We start from the raw sequence: 25,723 nt of genomic DNA, 5'->3' as shown, positions 1-25,723 counted from the left end.
GACATAATGTAAGTAATGAATTCACCAAACGCAAACTGATTTCAAACAAGAACATCATGCCATTCAAGATTAGATATATTCAAAAAGCTCGACTTTACGAAAATAGAAATAAAATGCAATATATAAGTGTCACACCAAATCAAAGAGCGGACACAAATTAATTAAAAAAAATGCAATATCCAAATCAGCGGAAAAAAAAAGAGTTACAATTGTGTGCACTAATCTGATTTCACTTTACTATCCACTAAACTTCAACACCATCAATATCACCCATTAAAGCAGATGCTAAACCATCTGAGTTTACCATTGCTTCAAAGACTAAGGGGTCTTCATAAACATCCACATCATGGTTCAATATCTTAGGAGCATGCAAGACGACATGCCAATTATCTCTACTAAGATCCTTGCAATAGAAAACTTGAGCGGCTTCAGAAGCAAGAATGAATGGTTCATCATCCTCATTCATATTTCTTTGGCACCTACTCAAATTAACATATACCAGATTTGTATATGGATCAACAACGCATCCATTTCTTTTATCTTCAATACGCACCCAATCACAAAAGAACACTACTTGTTTAAACTTATGGTAATCTAACTCAAGTATCTGCCTAATGATTCCATAATAAGTGGCTTCATCTTCCACTAAATTTTTGTCTTTGGCACTTGCTCTGAAATTAGTAAAAGTCTTCATTGAGACACCACTATTTTGGGTTGTTGAGTTAAACCACGAATCATCATTACAACAAAAACATATCCATTTCTTTGCGTAGGGAATTATATGACTTTGCAATAAAGGATGACCCATCGACAAGCATCTTGAATTTAGACTCTTTTTCTTTCTCAAGTTGTTTCCTTAGCCAAGGAATATACTCCATCTCCTTTTCTGATGATGCAATGACCCTACGACTTTTACCCCTAGATTTGAAGCTTTGGAGGTATGTTTCATACTTCTGTAATTGTAAACAATGTACATTTATTATTAAAATGTAGAAAGACATAATAAATGAAATTGAAGCATAAGTGGTATCTAATTTTACCTTTCCCACTCAACATTTTTACTTGACTTTCTCAAAACCCATTTGCGTGCTTCTTTGGTATTGCAAACTTCGAGTAAGTAGTCCTTCCCTTTTTATCAATAGGGTAGCCACACTCAGTTTTATCATCCAAGGCAGCCTTTTCTTCTTGCTTATGTATTTCTCTTTTTGCTTGACGGGATATATTCCATGCAGTATTTCATTGCTTCATCCATAAGGTATTGTTGACAATACACCCTTTCCGGAAATTTTGGGTTCCCTACGTCACGATTTGTATGTTTTCATCATCTGTGGTGTGTAATTAATCAATGTAAATATACACAAAAACTAATGAATAACATAATTAGTTTTGAAGTAACATTGACCTCTCAAATGGATACATCCAGCGATATCTAACTAGTCCGCAAATTTGAGCCTCTTCCGCCAAATGCAAAACAAGGTGTGTCATGGACACAAAAAGATGATGCGGGGAAATACTTTTCAAACACACATAGTGACTCCACAACACGCTGTCCCATTTTTTCAAGTTCAGCACGACAAATAACCTTCGAACACAAGACATTAAAGAACAAAGAAAATTGTCGAATAGCTGCATGCAACGGCTTATGTTTCTTGAACGCATGCATCAACAACACTGGCAATAAGTGCTGTAACAAGATGTGATAATCATGTGACTTTAGACTCTTCAATTGAAAATCATCTAAGTTCACATTATGTTTCCAATTTGCACTATATCCGATTGGAACCTTCAATTGGTACAAAGTTCTACAAATCAAGGGATCTCGAGCGGGGAAAGACAATAAGGAGCCTTAGCATACGATAACCTCCCATTAATTTTCACAGGCCACAACTTCTTTTTGATCTTCATAGCCTTTAGATCTTTCGTCTTTGCCATACCATCCTTCGACTTACTAGTGTTCATGATTAAAGAAAAGAGATTATCTGCAACATTTTTTTCAACGTGCATCACGTCTACATTATGTGGAATAGGAAGATGCTGTAGTAAATGTGAGAAGAGTATTAGTATATGCAAAATATAATTGCAATACTAGTAACTAGTAGCAGGACATGCTTGATAAAAGACTGGTCAACTAGTCTTGCTGCAACCATTTATTTTAATATCAAAAGAGCATAATACAGAAACAAGGGTGAGGCCTAAAGACAGAGACTTGGCATTGCTACCCTAAAGACCTACAAGTCTGATCAACTGCCAATGGGTGAGGCCAACAATAAGGAAATGGATATGAAAGTACTACCAGAAAATCCAAAGGGAAGGTGATATTTTATTTTTTTAGTGGCAACAAGAAGTCTAAGGATGGTACCGGCAACAAGAAAAAGCCTAAAAACAGGAAGAAGTTCAAGGATATGGTGGCAGCAAGAAGAAGTTCATGGATGTGGTCAACAATAAATTACAGTGCTATTACATAGAGCATTGAAAAGAAAGGGTAATAAATACCTCCCGGTAATCGGTTTAAAGAAGATGGAATCCTTCAACCAACCGGTCAACTTAACCTCGTTTGACCCCTCTTCCTCTTTTTACCATTCACCTTACCGTATACATAAGGAATTTTGCTCATTTTTGCTTCACTACTGAACCAACCAAACGGCGAGGATGCTCTCCATGTTCTTCCTTCCTATTAAATTGGGATTTCTGTGTTCTGAAAGGATGGTTTTTGTTTTTCAGAAATTTCCTACACCCCATGTAAGAAAATTTCTTCCCATTTGTTAACCATTTCGACTCTATCCCTTCACTACAAACTGGGCAAGCGTACCTTCCTGCTGTTCTACGTCCTGAAATATGACCATATGCTGGAAGATCGTGAATAGTCCACAATAAAATTGCTCTCATGTTGAAAGTCTTCTTACTGCAAGAATCATAAGTTTCAGCCCCCTTGGACCACAAGTTTATGAGTTCTTCAATAAGCGGCTGCAAATAAACATCAATTTCATCTCCTGGATTACTTGGAATCAATAGTGTTAGCATTACAAACTCTTTGCACATGCACAAGGATGGAGGAAGATTGTACGGGACGATCATTACAGGCCAACAACTATGAATGCTATTGTTGTTACCAAATGGATTAAATCCATCTGTTGCAAGCCCTAATCGAATATTACGTGGCTCAGCAGCGAAATCGCTCCACCGATAATTAACAGACTTCCAACAAGAAGAATCTATTGGGTGTCGCATATGACTTTGGTTTGGAACTGATTTTGCATGTCATGTCATATTCTCAGCAAGCCACGGCACACTATACATCTTTTGCAACCTTTCTGTTAAAGGAAAATATCTTAGCTTCTTCATTGGCAAAGGTTTAGCCCTTGGCTTGGATTCATCAGCTGGCTTCCATCTGCTCGCACCACATGTGGGACAACTAACTCTATTTTCATTTTCCTTCCCCCAGTATAAAATACAATCATTTGGACATGCATGGATAACCTCACACTTCATACGCAATGCCTTTATCATACTTTTAGCACTATCCGTTTTAACAGCCAATGTACTCTTATCCGGCAGAATCCTCTTTAAGAATCAAAGAATGGCGTGTGAAACTATTATTGGACCACCGATGTCTAGACTTCATCCCCAATAGCTCAATTGTCGCTGGCAACTTTGAATGTTCACCTTCACATGAAGGATACAAGGGTTGTAATGCATCTTCCATCAATTTCTTGAACCGAACATCCTCATGTATATTGATTTGAATATTATCTAGCGAAATATCACCATCAGGAGCATCATCTTCATCTTGATTCTCATCCACCTCATCCAGACATGCATTCAAGTTATTAGGTTGACTATGCCCAACTGTATCGTTCACCATCTCCACCATTCTTGGAAGCATCTCTTCATTACCGACACAAGTTGAGGTACTAGCAACAGTAACATTGACATTTTTTCTGGAAGAACGCTCTCCATGTTGAACCCATGATGTGTAAGAGCTTGTTATACCCTTACGAATCAAATGGTAAAAAATATCTTCAGCTGATCTCTTCTCTTGGTTACTGCAGTCAATACAAAGACAACAGTACCAATCAATTTTTCTCCCCAAACTATTTTGGGTAAATTTAATGAATGAACGAGCACCTTCAATGTATTCCGTAGATAACGTCGGTGCCTTCATCCATGCCTTGCTTGGCACTTTCGTAGATATCTTTTACAACAAAAAAAAATCAATACAAATACCACTTGCATATCAAATAAAGTGTCATACTAACTAACTAATACAACTTGCAGCACACACGCACAAACGAGTAATATTACATCACCAAGAACATACTAATTAAATTAAACTTGTGGTAGTGAAAGCCATATAATCAAAATTTTCATGAGTCGATATGCAACTAAGTTTTTTTACTATGTTTATGCCCCCGACTCTCTAAATTCGTAGTTCTGCCCCTACATTAGACAATCACCACACGAATAACATTTTCGACAAACCAACACCCCTCACCATATTGAATAAAACATAGTTTATAAAAAAAATTGATATAATTGATAGACAACACCCTCAACACGACAAACCAACATCTTCACCAAGAAGTGCATCCAATTAAAGGATGAAAACTTCCATTACTCGATAAAAGCGAATGGTGAAAACTCAATTTTAACAACAATAATTTACTCAAATTTTTGATAAAGCAATAAAAGTCACAACGTTATACAATATTAATTCGCAGTAACAATAGCATATCAATAACAACGATAATGATATGTGTTTCATTTCTTAAAACAAATAAGTCTTTTTAAACAAAGAAAAAAAACACACAAACATTTAGGAGATGCAAACTAACTAAAATTCGATCAAAACTAGCTGTAGTAGTGTATATGCAAAACGACCAATTTAAAAAGTTAGAGTTTTGACGCAACCCATTACAAGAATGGGAAAAAAAACAAGGGTTATGATACCTAGATAACTAGATAACTAGAGTAGTAGAACGTATCTTCTCCATCAATCTCTCCCTTATTGAATTAACAAGCCACAATGATGTTTGGTATTCCTCCTTATAATTCGTCTACCAATAGCAATGGCACTAGTAAGTTTCTTGTATATTTATTATGTTTCTTTCTTAGCTTGTGTTACTTTGTTTCTTGATATTGTGCATGCATGTATAAGGTTCAACTTCATAATGCCTAGTTTTATTTCTTTCTGTGTATTTTTGCATACGTTATTTTGACAGCAGTGTTGGCGCAATCATCGCCAACTACCGGTGACATTGTTTTTCAATATCCTACTGCGCCAGCAATTAACCAATTAAGTTAATGCCATTCTAGCCAACACCTATATATTAATTTATTTATTTTTTTCCCTCTATTCAGACTGAGAATATATATTTACTTGTAGCACATAACTTTATTTAAACATGCCGTACGGTCGTGCATTGTGTCACATAATAAGTTCATCAATTTCGTACTGTACTTAGATTGTTATTTCACAATTATATCATTGGTGTTACAGTACATGGAAAAATATATGGTTTTCTATTATTTTAATCCAAAAATAAAACTTGACTGTGTCACACCTAACAGTTCAGAATATAAATTTCATATTATAGTTATATATTTTACCATTGTTAGATGTAAATTAGAAGAGTCATGTGAGTTTTAGAGAATGGGCGGATTATGACTTTCAAAGGGTAGAGCACAAACTTGAAAACAGACTTCATGAGAAAGATGCATCATCCCAATACACTAATTAAAGAAAAAGTAACATCTTTTCTAAATAAAAGAAACAAACCGGTGAAATTGAAGCTTGCTGAATTTGTTAGCTTTGGCGGAAGTTGTTTGAAGTTGCTGTAGAGATGAAATTGTTGGCTTTGGCGCGAGGCTTGCAAATGGAGTCGTGAAGTAGCTGCTGCTTGTGAGGTATGGAAGGAGATTGTATATGACGGTGAGTTTTTGGTTGAGTTTTAACAAAATAGAAACCGAAAGAGAGAAAATTGGAAAAGAGCGAAAATTTTGGGGGGAAGGTATTCGCACTTCGACTGAGATTTCGGGGAAAATTTTCTTTACGAGCGTGGATCATCAATTTTTTGTTTGACGGTTATGGACCATCAATTTAATAAAAATCCCGTCAAATATATTCTTGACTATTAGTACCCGTCAATTCCTATCCGGACCAGGAGTAAAAAAAATCATGTTTTCACCTAGTGAACCATATGAATTTTCATCATACCTCTTATTCCCCAATCCTCTCCAAAAGTATTTTGCGTGAACTAATATTGACTTTTAGAGTCTCTAATAATATCATACTCTACTATCATTAACTGGTGGTCCCAATTAGGGTTATAATTCACACTATCGTTGCCCTCATAGATCTCACAGTGGTAGTTATCATGATGGATGTCCAAAGAATCCACGGCGACTAAAACGGGCCATTTTGAACAGCAAGTATAATTCTCAACACTGAAGGAGAGTAGTAAACATAGTCATTGATTAAAACCCTCGATTTCAACATATTTTTTTGATGACCACAGAGATACTTATTAAGTTGCACCCAAGCTAAATTGTTGGAAAGACGAGTAAGTTGATCTTTTTAACATTAGTCATTTTCATAATATTGCCAAATGTAATTGTCGAGACGGTGCTTATATATCTTGATTATTCATCCTCATTTCAATTCTTATGTTGTTGAAGAAGTTAAACATGTTAGTGTGTACGAATATGGCTAAATTCGTATAAATTTATTCATTCAAAATAAGTACCGGCGTGTTTCTATGTCAAAACAATCACTTCTATATACTAATTGATTATCCATTTTGTTTTTCTTCACAATTAGCATTAAAATTATTTAATTTATATGGACGAAACCATTAGATAAAATCATCTTAATGAGTTGTTAAATATCAACTCAAAATAAGTACCGGTGTGTTTCTATGTCAAAACAATCACTTCTATATGCCAATTGATTCCCCATTTTGTTTTTCTTCACAATTAACATTAAAATTCTTTATATAGACGGAACCATTAGGTAAAATCATCTTAATGAGTTGTTAAAGATCAACTCAAAATTAAATAAGTACCGTGTGTGTCTATGTCAAAACAATCACTTCTATATATGCCAATTGATTATCCATTTTGTTTTTCTTCACAATTAACATTAAAATTCTTTATATAGACGGAACCATTAGATAAAATCATCTTAACGAGTTGTTAAAGATCAACTCAAAATAAGCACCAGTGTGTTTCTATGTCAAAACAATCACTTCTATATGCCAATTGATTCTCCATTTTGTTTTTCTTCACAATTAGCATTAAAATTCTTTATATGGACGGAACCATCAGGTAAAATCATCTTAACGAGTTGTTAAAGATCAACTCAAAATAAGTACCGGTGTGTTTTTATGTCAAAACAATCAATTCTATGTGCCAATTGATTATTTATTTTGTTTTTCTTCACAATTAGCATTAAAATTCTTTATATGGACAGAAACCATTGGGTAAAATCATCTTAACGAGTTGTTAAAGATTAACGGGTGCCTAGTCAACAATATATATTGATATTACACCAAGACCGTTATTTGGTAACACAAGATTAGTATTTCACTGCTTAGTATCATCTATTTCATAAAATTTTATATTAAAATTATTATATTCAAACTAATTTTGCAATTATTAGTTATGCTTAGAAAGGATTCCATACACCCCATTATGTAACATTAAAATTTTTACATGAGAGAGCAATTAAATCTATGGCAGTGAACTTCAAACTTTCAATTTTTGCCATTATATATGGTTAGGGAGGGAGTTGGCTCTGCATTTCGATTGTCCCTTCTCCTAGCGTAACCTGCTAGATGGACTACCGGCTTACATAGTGCAAGCAATTTCATTTAGAGTTTCAAATCAAACCAATTATAAAACATTTTTAAAAGTTCTACAACTAATAATTCTACAAGAAACATAAATTTGTGAGGGGGCCATAAATCTACTGGGGATAAAGGCACGGAGGAACCTCTTCCAAAGTGTATAATTGTGAACTCGCTCAAGTTTAAATTTTAATAATGGTTGATCAGCAGGAAAAACAAATAAAATATATAGTAACACAATAGTACTTTTTTAGCAGCATCAATGAGTATATATAACAAAAAAAAAACCCATAAATATCAAAATGCTAAAAAAATCTCAAATCAATGATTCCCTCACGCGCCTCAACGTGTGAAAATATCTCACGCGTGTCACGTGATCAATGAAGAAACACTCAAAAAGAAAAAACTGTTAAAACTGTTAAAACCTTTTCTTCGGTTTCACACTTTGACTGATCACAGCCCAAGAAAGAGGTAATCTTGAAACGATATATTGTTTTAAATTTAATTACAGATGTTAAAGAGAAAAGAAGAAGACGGGTTTGAAGTTGGTGAAGGGAGAAAGAAGAATTATTATGGCAAGGAAAAGAAAATGATGGCATTTCATTTAGCAAGTATACCGAAACCGCAAGACGAGTTTAATATCTTTGTTAATAATTCGAATCAGCCGTTTGAACATGTTTGGTTGCAGAGGACTGATGATGGAACTAGACCTGTTCATCCTTTGGTATGCATTGATTTACAGTTTTACTATAGACTATTTTACATGCTGTCAGTTACTTTGGAGTCTTGAATTGTTTTTGGCTAAAAAAAATGAGAGAGATGTTGTTTCAAGATAAAAAACATTTTTTTTGACATATAGATAAAAAGCTACGTTTAGGATATATCACATACAATGTGTTTGTGTTTCTCTGGTGGTTGTTTCTTGAGGAATTATATTTGTTGTATTTCGTGCTTTGTGATAAACAGTTCATCTTTATATGCAGGAAAAACTATCTGGGTCGGATTTTGTTGATAAAAATGTGGGATCAATTGAGCCAGTAAAATCACTTCCTTTGGAGAATACTCCATTCAAGCTTGTGGAAGAAGTCAGAGAATTAAAGCACTTAGCCGCTAAGTTACGCTCTGTGGATGAGTTTGCGGTACTTACTTACATTAAGATGATTAACAGTTAGCTAGCTTTGTGTTATTTATCTTTATAGTTAAAAGTAACGGGGACACATTTAACCTCTGGGATGTGGAGTTTAGTATCTGCTTTGTCCAGAATTTAGTCAGATTGGAAGTCTATATTATCCATCAAGGAACCTCATCCTAGTTGATAGTATTTTCCTTAAGAGCGTCAATGTAAATTGAGCTTGTGAGAAGCCTTTATGATGATTTTATCCGAGGAAACCATTGAAGTCAGTACATGCCTAAATAATTATGAGTGTAAAGGAGACTGTACTTCCCAAATAATTTGCCCGTTAGCACGTTATTCAATGTAATATAGCTCGTGACGGTTTTGTTCAGTTTGATGTTGGTCATACGGTAGTTCAAAAGATAAATTTTAGTTTTAAGATCACGATTGAAATGACCTTTTCTTGCATTATTCACTTTAGTCATCTTGTTTGGTATAGGTTGATTTGGAGCATAATCAATACCGATCCTTTCAAGGACTGACCTGCTTGATGCAAATTTCTACTAGAACGGAGGATTATGTCATAGATACACTAAAACTTCGTGTTCATATTGGCCCATACCTCAGGGACGTCTTTAAAGACCCCTCTAAAAGGAAGGTTAAATCTCTTTACTTTTGCCTGTCCTTTACTTGTATCTGTGGTATGGTTACACTTACCTGACTTGTAATGTATACACTTTTATATTAGGTCATGCATGGAGCAGATCGTGATATAGTGTGGCTTCAACGAGATTTTGGTATATATGTCTGCAATTTGTTCGACACTCACCAGGTTTTTCCTTGCACCGAATTATAGAAAAAGAATATTTTTTCTAATATCAACATTGTTTTTAGAACATAAATACTCGGTTCAGATGGTGGGGTGGTTGAGAGGTGTTCTAACATTGTACACCTTATCGTGGCATTCATTTGATTACTAGCTATTCATACTTTTTAAAAGTTCGCCCTCGTTGTTAAAATTGCATGTGTTACCCATACCAAATGTTTTTCAATATTGTCTGTCTGAATATTTTCATTTTGGTATATGTTTTTCCTCATCTAGGTGCCCCTCATGGTCAATTTTATTACTCATGGCCTTCTTCGCACATGACTTTGTTGAATTGTAAATGCACGTGAAGTAGTGGTTTCCATGGGCATTTAATTGCCGACTTCATTTAAATGCTTAGTCAAATAAATCATGTTTCACAAGCCCAACATCAGAGTAAAGGCGTAAGCACTAGTGAAAGAAACATTGTGTCTGCTCACCTGGACAGGCTTACCTGTATAGACGTCCATTCTTAGGGTTTAACAATTACATTTAGCAATGACTTGCACATATGATCTGTATTGACTGCATGAATTGCCGACGATTGCTTTTATGTTTTAGTTCTTCATTTCTATTTCCTTATCACGCTTTTCGTAGTGCGATTTGTTCACACACTGTAGTACCGAAATAGGATGCACCTTCACTTGGTTTACATGTAAATTCAAAGACTAGATCCATTATCTTACCTATTTGAGTCTCCAGTTGTTTTGTTTTGTACGGAGTGAGATCATTCAAGCAGTACATTAGTTACACGGGAAAGCGATACCTTTATGGCTTGTTAACATTGTCCTTTGTCATTTGCAAAAGATATGCCTGGTCACATGCTTCATGGCTAGTCATGTGTAATAGGCAACCCTTGTATTCAACTGATTCTGTTTCTTGTCATCGACGTCCTCCTAATCGTTCTTATTTGTATCTGAGTTGCTATTCTGCTTACTTTATGACCAAAAGGAACATGTTCTCATGTGTGCTTTTGGGACTTTGGACATTTCCCCCCTCTTTATAAAACGAAAATTCTGAATAATCTTGGGAATGATATTGATTGGCTTGTTGGATCCATAGGCCTCAAGGGTGTTGGATTTGGAGAGAAACAGCCTAGAGTATCTTCTACTTTACTTTTGTGGAGTTATTGTTAACAAAGAGTAAGTTATTTTCTGTCATGGGCATGCTTTAGGAGATTCCTTTTCCTGTTAACTTTCTGCATTCTGTTTCTCTAATACATCATGCAAATTTTGTAAAATTGACAAGATATACTTCTTGCAGTTACCAGAATGCTGATTGGAGGCTGCGGCCTCTTCCTGATGATATGCTCAAGTAATAACCTCAAATGTGCTTTATGATGTATTTTCTCTAGTTTTGTTTGGTTGCCTACGTGCTCATTTTAGAGATCACTAATAAGTAGTCATCAATCTTGACAGATATGCTAGGGAAGATACCCATTATCTGTTGTACATGTATGATCTAATGAGAAGACGACTGTTTTCAGCATCTATTGGTTCTAAAGAGGGTAATGATCTTCTGTTAGAGGTATAGTCTTTGTAGACCTTGTGCTTCATTTATTAGTAAAGAATATGTGCAGGTTACTTGCCTTTGGTATGCTTTTGTTGTTTGGGGTGATTATCCTCTTGTCTTCAAAATTGTAGTCGCGTTCAATTCCTCCTGGGTATAGAACACACTGTTTTAATCATGTTAGGATTACATAGAAATAGTAATGGATAAACTTGCCACATGGTGATAGTAGTAATGGCTTCGCTAACTATATGAATCAATGATCTAAAACTCTGATAGTAATAGGAAACTTTCAAATTTTAATGATCAAAAAGACAATTCACAAGATATTGAGTAATATAAGTGACCCCACATTTTATTTGCGGATTTATCTTCTGAAAGACTGAAACATCAGCCTTATGTCTTACTTGTAAGTGGTAGATCCTGTTCATTTAAACATTTTATCTTTATATCCATTTTCTTGTTTTATTGATTTTGAAATTCTTTGATGTGTGATCTTATGAACTACTAAAAGTTGTCGTCTTTCTTTGCAAATAAGCTTTATTTCTGTGTATAGTTTTGTTAGTTGAATCAATGATAGATTTCCTTTCCTTTCCAAGAAATTACACAGACATGCATACAATTTTTCCGCTAAAATTTAGATGTACCAGAATTTTCTTCTGTATATGAATTTTTGCATGTCATTAAATTTCCTTGTGCCTTACAGGTCTATAGGCAGTTATGACGATGCTTGCAACTTTATGAGAAAGAGCTCCTGACAAATATGTCATATCTTTACATATATGGGTATGTTGCTCTTAGTTCCTAAGTGTAATCTGTAAGTTAAGCATGGAAATGATCAGGATTTGTTGTGGTTAATGTTTCATCCTTATTGCTTATTTAAATACTCATTTTTCAGACTGTATTATTTTGTAATTTTGATGACAGGGTACAAGAGGCCAATTTCAGTTAAGCACCAACTTTCTATTGTTGCTGTAAGTTTTAAACTTCCTTATCTCGTTATTGTGCCTGTAAAACACGAGGAATAAGTTGTAGTTGGATTCAGACAGTAGGTCGGAAGAATATATCCTACCTGTCGACATATACTAGAACTTGTGCTCAGGGATCAATGTGGAACTGGAAAAGTGAATAAACTGTTAGGCCCAGGTGGATGAATTTCGATGCTAGGTGTTTGCAAATGATATTAGGGATATCTTAAGGAAGTTGCTTTTATCTGGCGTATTTTTCATATAGGGTGATATTGCAGGGGCTTTGTGAATGGAGAGACGCTGTTGCCCGTGCAGAGGATGAAAGTACTGGCTACATATTGCCGAACAAAACTATACTTGAGATTGGTATTGGGAAATTCATGCAATCTGTCGATAATTCCATCCATACTAATTTTAAATTAATTATGATCAGTACTTAACTTACTTCCATTTTTCCATGCTTTTAGCCAGGCAAATGCCGGTAACTGTTAGCAAGCTGCGGAGATTGGTGAAATCAAAGCACCCATATGTTGAGGTCAATCTTGACTCTATTGTTGACATAATCAAGAGTTCAATTCGGAATGGCGCTGCTTTCGAATCTGTTGCGCAACAACTGCAGGAGAGGCGCCAAGAAATAGTAAGATAAGATATAATTAGTAACTGAATATCATTGAGCATCCTTCATGGACTGTCTTGTTAATACTGCCCAAATTGTCCCCCAACATTGTTATCTGGGTGTTCAGATAGTGGAGGTCCTCTTACATGTGATCCACATAGCACAAATCACAATGTAGGAAGGTTTCTGCTAGATTTATCTGTTGTTTGGAGAACCTAATGACTGAACGCTCCAGATGGGTGTCTTCGGTGAATAGCATTTGAATTTATGGCAGAGTACGTGTAGGATGACAGCACTTCTTTTCCCTTGATTTTTGTGTGTAATGGCTAATAATCTGTTTATCCCATATGTAGGTGACTGAGCATAATGTAGAATTGACTTCTACTGTGTTATCTCAGCCAGAGAAAGTTGATGGTGTCGGTGGTAATAGAGCAAATGAGAAGACAATTAAATGTTTGTCAACTTCTGGCTGTGTCAAGGAAGAAAATTCAAAACTTGAGGGAGGAACAGTCCAACGTAGCAGAGCACGTGAAGGAAGCTATTTGACGCTATCTCATGAAGGTGGAGAAAACAAGAATGATCAGGTTGCTCTTCTTGCAGAAGTTCAGGTCGAAAGCATTAGCATTTCGGGACAAGAAAGAGAGAAGGCGGAATCATATTCTGCAAAAGCTGTATGTTAAGAACTCCAGCAATTGATACATATGGCACTCTTCTGTTTTCTCTTGGTGACATGGTGTGGGTTAGCTTAGTTGTCTTAATCTTTGCAGGTTTCGGGAGCAACAGTGGAAGTGCTAAATGAGACCAGCCATGTACCTGGAAGAGAGTACTTAGACTCAGAGTTGAAGTTTGATGCCGTTTCCAAAGTGAGTTTTTCTTTCTTTCCTCCAAAAGTCAGAAATGAAAAAGTTAGTGCAGGAATGCTTCTACATTTGGCAGTTATGGATTCAAATAATCAAGCTTGTGGAGTTTCTACTTCCTGTTAGGTATTGTGGAGCACCGTTATAAGTTTACACTCATCATAAACACACACACACACACACACACACCCCAAACAAATAAATAAATACAGAAAAGATACAGAGTCAAATGAGTTTGCATTTTGTGTATACTGTATAGTCCATTGTTTTCAGTTTGTACTTTGACTGAGGAAAAAAAATGATCCATCATTTTCATTATCTCTTCCTCCCTTTTTGGATCTAAGAACAGCTGAGTGGACGAGTGGCTGATTACACTCTTTTATTTCTCGATAAATGATTGATCTGTCATCCAAATTTTGTCGTACCTGCTTGCATTTAAGTTTCACTTAAGCTCTAAGAGGTGACCTCTAATTAAACAGTCAAAATCAAGAGAGTGGTTGGGCATTCTTAATAGTGATTGTTGTTTCAGTTTTTTGTCTTTCATATTGCTCTTCATAGGGGTTCTTCTTCATATCCTGTCTTGGAATAAGAAAAACTTGTTTCAGGGCAAGGTGGAGCAGATTAAATCCTCAGTCTTTCCATGCAACTTATCTATGAGCAATAGTGAACAGTTGAAACCACTTGGAATAAACAACCAGGAAATTCCTTCCCCAAAAATATCCAATGCCATGCCAACTGGGATCTCCAACTTAGAAGATATGGCCTCATTGGGAGCTGATCTTGCTGACCAGGAACCGCTGCAGAGTTTCCCTGCTGCTGTCAATAGCTGTTTCAGTCGCAGGCATGATGCTGACGCTAGAGGGTCTGCACTCAATGCAGGGGAGCACACTGTATCTCTCTCCACCTTATCCACCAGGTTTTTGAAGTCCTTTAAGTTGAATAGAGAGACGAGGAAGACCAGACAAGTGGATGATGATTCACAATTGAGAGCATTTGATTGTTCAGCAGCAACGAAGCAGACAAGAGTGAAGCTAAGCCAAGAGGAAGAAATGCTAACAGAGGGCAATCAAGGTTTTAAGAGCTTACTGAGTTTGAGAGAGGGGTGTAACGGTTCAATCATCAGCCGGTTCCGTAAAGATGAAGTGACAAAGGATTTTCAGCAAGCAAAAGAGTATCAGACATTTCTGCATGCTGGGAACCAGTCGTTTGGTTGACCCTGAACTGCATGTGGTGTGCTGACCTCGTGTGGCTATGCTCACTGAAACAAAAAATGGAAAAAGTCAAAACAAAAATTAAAATAAAGAATAATCATCTGGGAAACCAAATCTATTACTGTGCAATACAAGCAGCTATTGTACTGCGCAAGAACCACCATATATACCAAAATATGACTAGACGTCTAGACCATATCGTGGTCGTTAGTGTGTGAGTTGGTTGTAACTTAAGATGGCTAAGCCAATTTTAATGCATTGATATAAAGCTCCAACAATAGTGAATATCTTGATAATCAGGGAATCAGTACTGTGCATATGTTCCGTAAGTAAGTACCCAACCATAGTAGGAGACGGAACAAATTTTTAGCTCTACGCCTTTACCAAGGAAAAAAAGGAAAGTAAAGAAAGCAAGTAGGTCTTCTGTATTACCGGTTGGAATCTCTGATTTTTAATGTTAATCAAGTGACTGAGCGAATGTTTTTGGGAGGGGTGGGGTAGTTAGGTTGGTTTGTGTCTGGCTATTCTCATCTATCTCTCTCCACTAAATCCTAACTCTCTCTCTTTTCCCACCCAACCCATCTCTCTCTCTCTTCTCCACTTTCTGCTCAGGCTCCCACTGCTTAGCAGTTATCTAGTATTAGCTTCTTATAATTAACTAATTCCATTGTGTACTAAATTCGCATCGCAAGTTGCAACAGACAAGGGTAAAAAAAAAATTTGTGCCCACGTTTCAATTTATCCAAAATTCTATAGCAAACGAATGTTTTGAACCGAATTTGTGAACACACTGACGTGACACTCATCAGACAGGAGATGCATGTGTATTGGTCAAAAAAGTACTGAAAATCAAGGTCTCTCTGCTTGCCACGTCAGTGTGTTCACAAATTCGGTTCAAAAGTGTGAGTTGCTGTAGAAACACTCTCAATTTATTACCGGAGCAAATTAGACAGATATTTGGTGTGTTTTTTCGCTTTCCCTCCTCAGACTCCACCTCAAATTTCCCTCCAATAAAAACCATTTTTCGATTCCTTTGAAATCTCTCTCTCTGTTTCTAGGGTTTCGCTTCAAAAACTCTTTCCATTCATTTCTCCCTTCACATTCTCACCATGTCAACCAGGTACTTCTCTCTCTCTCTCTCTCTTGGAAAAGAAAATTTATTTGCAAGGTTATAACTTTTCTGCACATTTATCATGATTTTAGTATGCAAATTGAGCTTGAAATTCAATTACTGCCATATTTGTTGTACAACTGACTCTGTGATGATTCCTTTACAAAACATTTAAGCTTTAGACTACAAAGACTAAAGATTTTTAGTTTAAGCTGTTTATTTATTGGTAATTGGTAATGCATACATGCATGTGGCCCGAGGCCATATAACTGCATTGTAACACTACTTCTTTTGAGTTTCTTGTACTAATATTGCTTGAGTGGAAAACTTTGTACTAATAACTTTCGGTCGGTTGTATTAATATTAGTAACGTGATATAGATGCTCCTGCTACAAACCTTGAACAAAATTTTAACATCAGGGTAAAATGAGTCCCTTTACAATAGGATAATGAGACACCAAGGCCCTGCTGAAAGACGGCGATGGAACTCTGTTTATCTGTAGTGAGTTCCTTCTTAGAGAGAGTCACTATGACACTATTCTATAAATCAACCATCTCATTCGCACATTGGCAAATATGTGTTTCAGTTGCATGAAAGTTTCGTTGTGTAATGTCACAATTACTAATTCATTCCTTTTTCGTGCTTTTACTGTTTAGATTGTTGTTATTCTCTTACTTTTTCAGAGATTTATTTCTGTAATGTTTATATCTTTTACATCAAGTGTTTAAGTATTTAGGCTTCTGCATAATCCAAGAAGAATGGTTCCAATATGCTACAAAATCTCTTAAGAGTTGGCTTGGAGGGCTAAAGTGACATTTCCGCTTTATGTGTGCAGTCGGCATCCAGAAGTTCTGTGGGCACAGCGCTCTGAAAAGGTCTACCTCACCATTGCTTTACCCGATGCAAAGAATGTCTCTGTGAAAAGTGGCTCAAGGGTTGTTTAGTTTCTTGGCCATGGGAGCACAAGGTGAATCTTTTGACTTCAGTCTGGCACTTTATGGGACAACAGATCCTGAGGTATGCATGCTGACACTCTTTACTTAAAGTCATAGATTGGATTAGGTTTTAGTTTTCCCATGCCTTCATTTCCCTTCTCCACCAACCACTCCACACATCAACCGTCACACCTTGAAAAGTAAACGAAAAAAAGATTTTGCAGGGATGGGATTTGTGGTGGGAGACTGAGTGATGGAAAAATCCTCTATATAGAAATGTCAAATGAGGGATTTGATCCCCATCCCTCAACACACACACACACTATAGATAAAAGGAAAGAAGAAAAGAAAAGGAAAACGTAAAGCTTTCTGAATAGCTTTACGTTTCACTTCTCCTACTCAATATAGAAATGTCATGCGGGCACCCTTTGTAGAAAGGAAATGTGGGAGTATTTCACTTCTCTTACTCAATGCCTGGGAATATTCTTCTGCCTTCTCTATCAAGAGAGAATCACAGCTGGGGAGGCAGCTATGTTAGTTTGTTGGTTTCAAAAGGTTCCACCCCCACCCACCCAGTTTTACTTTATATATCTCCCTCTCTTTTTAATGATGTCTGATTTGTTCTGGTGCAGGGATGTAAGGTAAGTGTTGGGTCAAGAAACATTATTTGCTCAATACAGAAAGAGCAGAAAGGTTGGTGGAATAGACTCCTTAAGTCAGATGAAAAACCTGCTCCATACATCAAGGTTGATTGGAACAAATGGTGTGACGAGGATGAGGAAGAGTCACTCAACTGTAAGATAATTTGGCATGTCTTAAATGTTGAACTTATGTCCTGTAAAACTTTATTTTGGTTTTCAATAAATAAAAATATAACTTGGTATTAGTTCTTAAAGTTAATATAATCTCTTCCCCTCTCTCTCTCGCTCTCTGCCCCGTCTCTGTTGTCTTCTTTTGACACAGATACATATCTGTCTTTGCCATGGATACGGATTGTCTGACACGGCGAAATCTCAAAAATTGAGGTATATCACACCCAATATGTGTCGGTGTATAAGTGCCTTCTAGCTTAGTTGGTAAAACCTTTGGGTGATGATACTAGAGGTCTGGGGTTCGAACCCCGTTATACACTATTGAGTTATTGATCTCTTTAAAAATAGGTTTGCCCACACATTTTTGTAGGTGCTGATTAGCAAAGTCGGTAAAATCTTTGGGTATTGATCTCTTTAAAAATAGGTTTGCCCACACATTTTTGTAGGTGCTGATTAGCAAAGTCGGTAAAATCTTTGGGTAATGATACCAGGTCTGGGGCTCGAACCCCGCCAACATCAAAGAGTTACTGATCTCATTTAAAACAGGCTTGCCAATAAAAAATAAAAATAAAAATAATGTGTCAGTGTGTGTCCAACACGGATGCGTGGATATGTATCCAACATAGATTATTTTTGAAATATGGTGTGTCCATGTAACATAGGTTGTCTTTGTCCTTTTTGTTTGCTCTTGTTTATCCCCCCCCCCACACACACACACACACACACACACACACACAAAATAATAAATAATAAATAATAATAATAATAATAGTAGATTACATGTATTTGATATGTGCTACAGTAGATCTTCAATTCAAGCATTAGTGTATATTTCTATTTTCTGAAATCTATACTGTTGTTACAATACATTCATTGATTGTTTACTCTTTTTCATTCTTGTTATCTTTCAGCAGTTAGCAATTTCATACATGAAATTTCAATATCAAGTTATCAAGTGCTCAATAAACATCAAGTTGATACCTAACAGACTCTTTTTTTGTTACAGCTGATCTCTTCTGAAGATGATGGTGCTGCAGTAAGTTGATGCTCCTTCCTATTTATTGCACTTTTTTTTTATATGTCTGCTGCATGTTATATCTCTTTATGTTTATAATCATGCAGGATAATGGTGAAGATGAGAGCAGCGACGAGGAAGGAATGTTGTGTGAGTTTAGCTTCTTTTTCAACTTTCTGTGTCTGTTACTGGGTGATGTTTTCTTAGGGTCTATGACTTCTTTCTCAGTTTCCTTGCTATTTGTCTCTTTTCTCTTCTGGAAGTATTTGGATTGGGTTTTGGGACTTGAATTTCAAACCAATAGCCACTTGCAAACTTGCGTCTATTAATAGTCAATTACTGACATTGTTAACTAGACAATCAGTCTGTTACGTGCAGGGCCGTCTTTGAGATTGTGGGGGCCCTAGGGGAGTTTTTAAAATCGGGCCTTTATAAAACCCAAAATATCTAGTGAAAAATCATATGCATATTGTTTATAAGTAAATAAGTAATTGTAAGGCACTTTGAACATCAAAATGAGAGTGATCTACTAGTTATAACCTTATACTTTCTTTATTCCAGCCCAAGTTCGACTCTAGATAGAGGCATTTTTCACAAATTAAACACAAAACTGAGCCTAGTATAGTATTGGTCGCACCAAGTGGAGGTCTTTTCAGTGGGCTATTTCGTGGGGGCCCTAGGCGGCTGCCTATGCTGCCTACGCCTCAGAGCTGGCCCTGGTTACGTGTCAAATAGCAGTTACCAAGGATGTTGACCCTTCTTTTTTATATATAATGTAATGACCATCACTAGCAGAAAATGAAGATCTTCTATAATTATCACACCAATTTAGTCTAGCTTGAGGTTTCCTTAATCCATTTGTTTGAAAAAAGTTCATAGATACTTTGACACTTTTTATGAGAAAATATTCTATTTTGTTTATAAAGAAAATTAAGGCATTTATAATTTTTAAGCATGCTATTTTGGGGTAATGCTTCAGTTAATTCTTCCTATGGATAACGAGCAGTTATATTCTTGCATTTTATTCTGATAATGAATCAATACTTGCAGACCTCCCCGACTTGGAGAAGGCTAGAGGGAAGTGATAAACTGATGCTGACATAAGAAACTCGGTTACTTATCATGGGAGGCATATCTCTGTGAATAAGTCAGACGCAGGGTGAACATGTTTGTACCTGGTTTTGTAAAATATCTGACTCATCCTAGTTCACTGTACACCATGTTTCGACTTAGAGACTTCAATAGTTAAATTGTCCCCAAACTCCAGTTAGTAGCTTCTGGATCTTGTTTAAGGTGTTGGGGATCTGAAATGTAGACTTAATCATTTACAGGTTTACTTCTTTAATGCTTGTAGAGTTGTAGTTATTCAACATTGATGCTGTTAATCTGTTATCAGTTCCAGGATTTAGGATAAAAAAGATTAGGAAACAAAACGTACTCAAAATACATCTCTCAACCGTTTGAGGTCAAGGGAGCGTTTAGCTGGCCCTTATTGCCTGCTACTTCTGTAGACAAAAGCAAATTAGGGCTGTCAAATGATACCTGTCACCATTCCTGTTTTTGGCTCAGTTTTCTAGTACTGAAGAAATTACTGAGTTCAAACTGTAATCCAAGAAGACCAAAACTGTAGTGTCATTTTGGTTGAGCATATCAGATTAAATGTTGACATCAGTTGCAGAGCCCGAATGGCTTATATCAGCTTTGTTTGTTGAATCAAGCACCGGTACACCCTGCACACCCTAGAAAAATTATTTACTTATTTAGGTTACAGTTTATTTTGTTGCCTACAATCCACACTGAACCACTAGATATCCTAGGTCAAATATCATTAGTAAGACACCTTTTTCATTAAGTATCATTTTAATTAGCACAAAACGCAATGTCTTGATGGATAATGTACTGTGGTCACAGCAAGAATGAGATTTTAGTTGCTCAGGGCAAAGTTCAGCAACTCAGCATCTACATAAAGTGGTGACAATGCACTGTTCAATTTGTGACGTTGATGCTATGATCTGAATTCTGAACTTAGACCGACAAAATTATGTCTTTAAAAGTTACTATCCAAGATGTGAATTGGAGTTCTCATGAAGAAGATGGACTCATATACACAGTAAATACCGTACCAATGCACCTTATTCAGAATTTAACAGCTGAGTCCAGTAAAAACATCTCTTATCAGTTCACTTATCCATATTCGGTAGTATGCTACAATATAATTAAGTCTGTCGACATGCTGAGATCACCAAGGAACTTGCAGGCTCATCCGCTCATGTAGAAGACAGAGGATACAGAAAATACAGAAAGCGCTGAACCAACTTTTCTAATGTGTGTGTTTTCTATGATTCTATCTACCCTACACTATGGTGTCTTGTCTTCAGTCTGTACAGGAATGGCTGGAATTGAGTCCCACCACTCCTTTAGGCGTCTTTGGCTTCTGTCACTTTCAGCATTCTTGCCACGCTTCATGGCATTCGTGATAAAAAATATATACTACTGAGGTCATTATGATGATCTTCAATGGGACAACTGCTAAAAAGATTGCAAGCCCAATCATTACTAACATCACCATATCTGTGTGCTGCAATCATAAATACCAGGAAAAAAGATAATTATGCCTGAGCAAACCACAGCTAATTCATACCAAAGGAAGTGATAAAATCGTCTCAATCTACAAACCACAGTCAATCAGTCAATCCTAATGATACTAAAATAGTTTAACTGCTAGAGTGCTAGTGTTGTACTTGAGCAATTGCACGCGAATATTGTGGTTTTGATACTAACAAAACAATAAAGAAAGAAAACAAATCCAAACAAGTGGCCACAATGAAATGCAGCAGAGAGAAGACAGCAAACAGATGGAAATTACCTTGGGCGCCAAGGTTTTTGGTTTAGCTGTTGATATATGACATGTTAGATAGAAATGTGATGGTTCAAAAATTAGATAAGTATTAGTCGATATCTATGTTTAATTTAGTGTAGTTTTTTTACTAATAAAGACTTAATAAATATGATCAGAAGGACTTGATATTATGAGAAACTGACATGTTAAAACTTGTATTCTTGCTATTGTGATTTAAACTTGTCCATGCGAGTTATTAATTGAATGTGATGCATAGTATCATGATACAACTCTAGGATCATACGTAATGTGTCGTCTTTCGTTTCTTCATTATTCTTTTCAGCTTAAAACTTTCTCATGTGCTATCCTCTTTGCATTTACTGAAGCATACATAACCCATCTCCAGTTTCCAAATTTTAGTGTTGGCCATTAATCGATTTATGATAGCAATTGAGAGTTGAGTACTCAATACGTGCTGCACCTGAAGGTTTGCATCTAGTTTTTTGTAATTAAAATGGAGAACCTGGTCTTACAAGTGAATGTCATTTACAATATGGGGATTGTATATTATCTTAAATTCTTTCTGCCTGTTGCAATTTTTTTAAATGTAGGAGGCTCTAAAGTGGGTAACAGACCAACCTGCTTGGAAGAGGTCTGAAGGCAGAGACCACATACTTCCAGTTCATCACCCTTGGTCTTTCAAGTCCGTACGCAGATTTATGAACTCCACAGGGAATTGGTGAGAAGTTTCCGCATGTTTGTTTGATCCAACTAAAGTTTAAATGCCTACTTACATATCTTTTCCTTACAGAAGTTAATATTTGAGAATATGCAGGTACAAGCCTGGTGAAGTTTGGCTTGAAAGGGATCTCATTCTTCCTTATGTCGCCAATGTTGAAGTCTGTGATGCCATATGTTTGTCAACAACTGAATCTAAGAGAGACACACTGCTCTTCTTTCGTGGGAGGCTGAAAAGAAATGCTGTGAGAATTTCCCCGGAATAATTTTGAGATTTTGTTATTCTTGTTATTGTAAATGCAAGGTTTTGACTTTTGTGAGTAATAAAAATTTATTTGGTAACATATTCTCCTTTCAACTCAAATGGAATTAGGACGATAGTAAAGTTAGTTGTCCTAAACGCTGTGAGAAGGCATTCCTCTATTTGCTCAAAGCTGTAGAGGGCGTGGTTTTGTGCAACATGGATTGTGTGCGGAATGACCATTAGTGTGTAAACCCAATTTCTGCCTATATAGGTCGCCGAAAAACAAGTCATGTCTAACTTGCTGTCTAGGTTGCATGTAAGACAATAATTTATTGTAGGAACGAATATTTGGGGTCAGCTGAGCTGTTATGTATTGTTTTCTGCTCGAAATCAAGAACTTTTGATAACTCATGGGTCCTCAGTTGCATCAACATCCCATATAATTTGGGTGGTCCGGTTGACATCATTCCTTTAAATTTATCAGGTCGTCTTCAAGATTAGAAATTCTGAATTTTTTTGGAGCATATAAGCTGCCTTAAATGAAAGGGACATGGATTTAGAATTTCTGTTAAGGTCCTTTTGGTGCATAAGAAATTCATTGGGGGTAATCTATGATTTTGAATCAAGGTTAAAACCTTATGAGCCTTGTTGTGTGAAATTGAGGTTATGGCCTTGTATGTTGAGATCTAGGCCTCGGGTACATTGCCAAGTATAAAACCGTGAGACTGTCCATATCCTGGCCTTGATGCTTTCTTTTTTATCTTTTTATGCACTTGCTGTTTGATTTGTCCAATAGTGAGACATTTTTTTACCTGTATGCAGATAGCTCTATTTGTTTCTTCCAGCGATGCCATACAGCCAGGTTGGCTTCTGACATTTTTCAAGAGTGTAAGTCGTGGGAACATCAAAAAAATGAGAGCCAACCTTGCCAAGGTATGTGTTTTGTGGGAGTGTTTGATACTGCAGTGTCTCTACTTTCATGTTAATTGGTTGGATTTCTGCTTTCCCATTGTACAGAACAACTCCACTTCGTACGTGGAAAAGCTGAACCAACAAAGTCGTGGAATTCACATTTTTATTATTAATTTGGAAGTGTATTTTGTGCTCTTTCTGTGTAAGCCAGTTCCAGTAGGATGGCTTTAATTTAGACCAAACTTTACTGATTAGATATGTTCTCAAATTTTCAGTACTCCAAGCATTTTCTATATTCCAGTCCAGCTCAGCCTCTGGGTCCTGAAGATTTAGCTTGGAGAATGGTTCGTGATTCTATCTTTTTTTACCAATATTTTTGTCAGTTTTTTGCTAGGTTGTGTATTTGTGCCTGTTGAGTGCTGACAAAAATAGTAGGGTTGGGTGGATACTGATAAAGTGATAAGTAATATTATAGGAGTGTAAGGTGATATCTGAACATCATCATATCCATCATAAGTTGAGTATTTGGTCAATGCCGGTGGTTTTTTCCTCTTGATTAGAAACTTCTAATGCAGAACATGTTCCATTAAGTAGTTTTGAAACGTGGTTTGTTGAGTCATGTTCAAGCTAATATCTGTTTCTCCCAGTTGTTATTAAGATCCATAAAGTCATGTAAACATGTTTTTATCATTATGGCAAAGTAATAAGACGAGGAGACATCCCATAGAATAAACATTTTCGTAAAGTCATTTCTTCTTTACTTTCTGTTTGTTTTTGTGCAGAGTTTTATACATAAATAGTACTTTTTCACTTTGTAACAGATTGCTGGCAAGTTGTCAAGCATCAAAATGATGTCCGTCGATCTCAGCGTGTGGTAAGAGAGTCAAGAAGTCTCTGCACATGTGAATGCAAGCAAGCGAATATTACAAGTCTATTGTGATTGCTGGAGCATTGGTGTGCAGTGTGCTGCATATGCTTACACTGGTCATGTACATGTTTCCATATATCACGTCGATGTTCGGGATGTGCCATTATTTAGTTTGCTGTGCCCTTGTATTTCTAAAGATTGGTACATATTATGTATTACAATGGATTTACAAGATCTACCTTTTGATATTAATTCAAAGTTGCTAAATTGATAGGATAGAATGCTTAATTAAAGATCCGTTTTGTTCCAAGTGATTAGTAATTCCTACAACAAATGTTGTTCCATTTATAAAGTGATTCTGATATCCTTAAACTCAGAAGCACAATTCACTGCCTGTTGCCTTAGGTCGAACACATAGCAAAGCTTGATAGATAAGAATTGTCACTACGAGTTCCAGGCGCATCCATCATGGTACTTGCTATTTTTCTGTTCGCTGTAGTTCCAATACTTTTGGATGAGTACTGTACAAGTATGATTGCGCTTTCGTGTACCCCCATCAGAATTGCTTGCGTTTATATTGGTGAGTTTAATGTCTATTGCTAATTTGCTACTGTGTGTTTTAATTGCTGGCTCGAAGCTGTTTGGTTTGGACGTTTATGCATTTGCTGAATATATAAGTCTTGAGTGGGATTTGAGTGGGTACTGTGTGTTTTAAGATGTTGAAGAGCGGCACGACCCATGGTGCCTTGAGGGCTCGCTTCTCCTCTCGCAAGAAGTTACAAACCATCTACCACTACCTCTTGATGCAAAAATAAGCTCACTAATCACAAATGGAAAATGGAACTAGCTAGTTCACACATTACCAGAGGGAGAAGTCAAAAGTCAAATTCTTGCTCTGAAATAAATGTCCATTTGCCAGAAGATAGAGTGATATGGATGTCATCTCCATCAGGTGTGTTCACTTCCAAAGCAGCTTATAATGACCTTAGAAAGAAAAGAAGAAGTCTCAACTGGTGCAAGATGGTGTGGGGAAAACTGGTGTTGCCGAAGCATTCTTTCAACGGATGGCAATTGTAGCTTATCTACTCAAGATCGATTAAGGCATAAGAAAGTTTTGAATTCTTCTTCGTGCTGTTTCTGCTATTGTGAGAGAGAAAACTCAAAACATTTGTTTTTTGACTGTCATTTCTCTTCAAATGTCTGGGCAAGAGTGAAGCAAGCTTTGGGATTGGGAAACAATGTGAAGAGTTCAAATGAAGAATGG

The 25,723-nt window shown here is 36.4% G+C and overlaps 3 pseudogenes across 3 annotated transcripts in view; all 3 read left to right on the top strand.

Moving 5' to 3' along the window:
- Window positions 1–24,744, top strand: part of LOC147514126 (putative arabinosyltransferase ARAD1) — a 60,530-nt pseudogene extending 35,786 nt beyond the window's left edge. The window contains exons 4-8 of the transcript XR_015217457.1: window positions 22,309–22,436; window positions 22,533–22,680; window positions 23,502–23,612; window positions 23,867–23,935; window positions 24,413–24,744. The product of XR_015217457.1 is annotated as a putative arabinosyltransferase ARAD1 (transcript). The remainder of the gene's footprint in view (window positions 1–22,308; window positions 22,437–22,532; window positions 22,681–23,501; window positions 23,613–23,866; window positions 23,936–24,412) is intronic.
- On the top strand, window positions 8,193–15,280 carry LOC147514128 (protein RRP6-like 1; annotated as a pseudogene). Its single transcript, XR_015215904.1, has 15 exons — window positions 8,193–8,315; window positions 8,356–8,568; window positions 8,828–8,983; window positions 9,458–9,616; window positions 9,707–9,790; window positions 10,886–10,965; window positions 11,087–11,137; window positions 11,242–11,350; window positions 12,039–12,118; window positions 12,260–12,306; window positions 12,579–12,666; window positions 12,768–12,937; window positions 13,270–13,587; window positions 13,684–13,779; window positions 14,379–15,280. The product of XR_015215904.1 is annotated as a protein RRP6-like 1 (transcript).
- On the top strand, window positions 16,094–20,230 carry LOC147514127 (co-chaperone protein p23-2-like; annotated as a pseudogene). Its single transcript, XR_015217482.1, has 7 exons — window positions 16,094–16,104; window positions 16,932–17,113; window positions 17,664–17,911; window positions 18,663–18,669; window positions 18,832–18,879; window positions 18,966–19,008; window positions 19,909–20,230. The product of XR_015217482.1 is annotated as a co-chaperone protein p23-2-like (transcript).
- Window positions 24,745–25,723: the final 979 nt, after the last annotated feature.

The sequence above is a fragment of the Coptis chinensis genome, chromosome 3 (genome assembly GCF_015680905.1).
Source record: "Coptis chinensis isolate HL-2020 chromosome 3, ASM1568090v1, whole genome shotgun sequence".
NCBI lineage: Eukaryota > Viridiplantae > Streptophyta > Magnoliopsida > Ranunculales > Ranunculaceae > Coptis > Coptis chinensis.
Note: the sequence above shows the minus strand (reverse complement) of the source record. Positions and strands in the feature narration are given on the sequence as shown.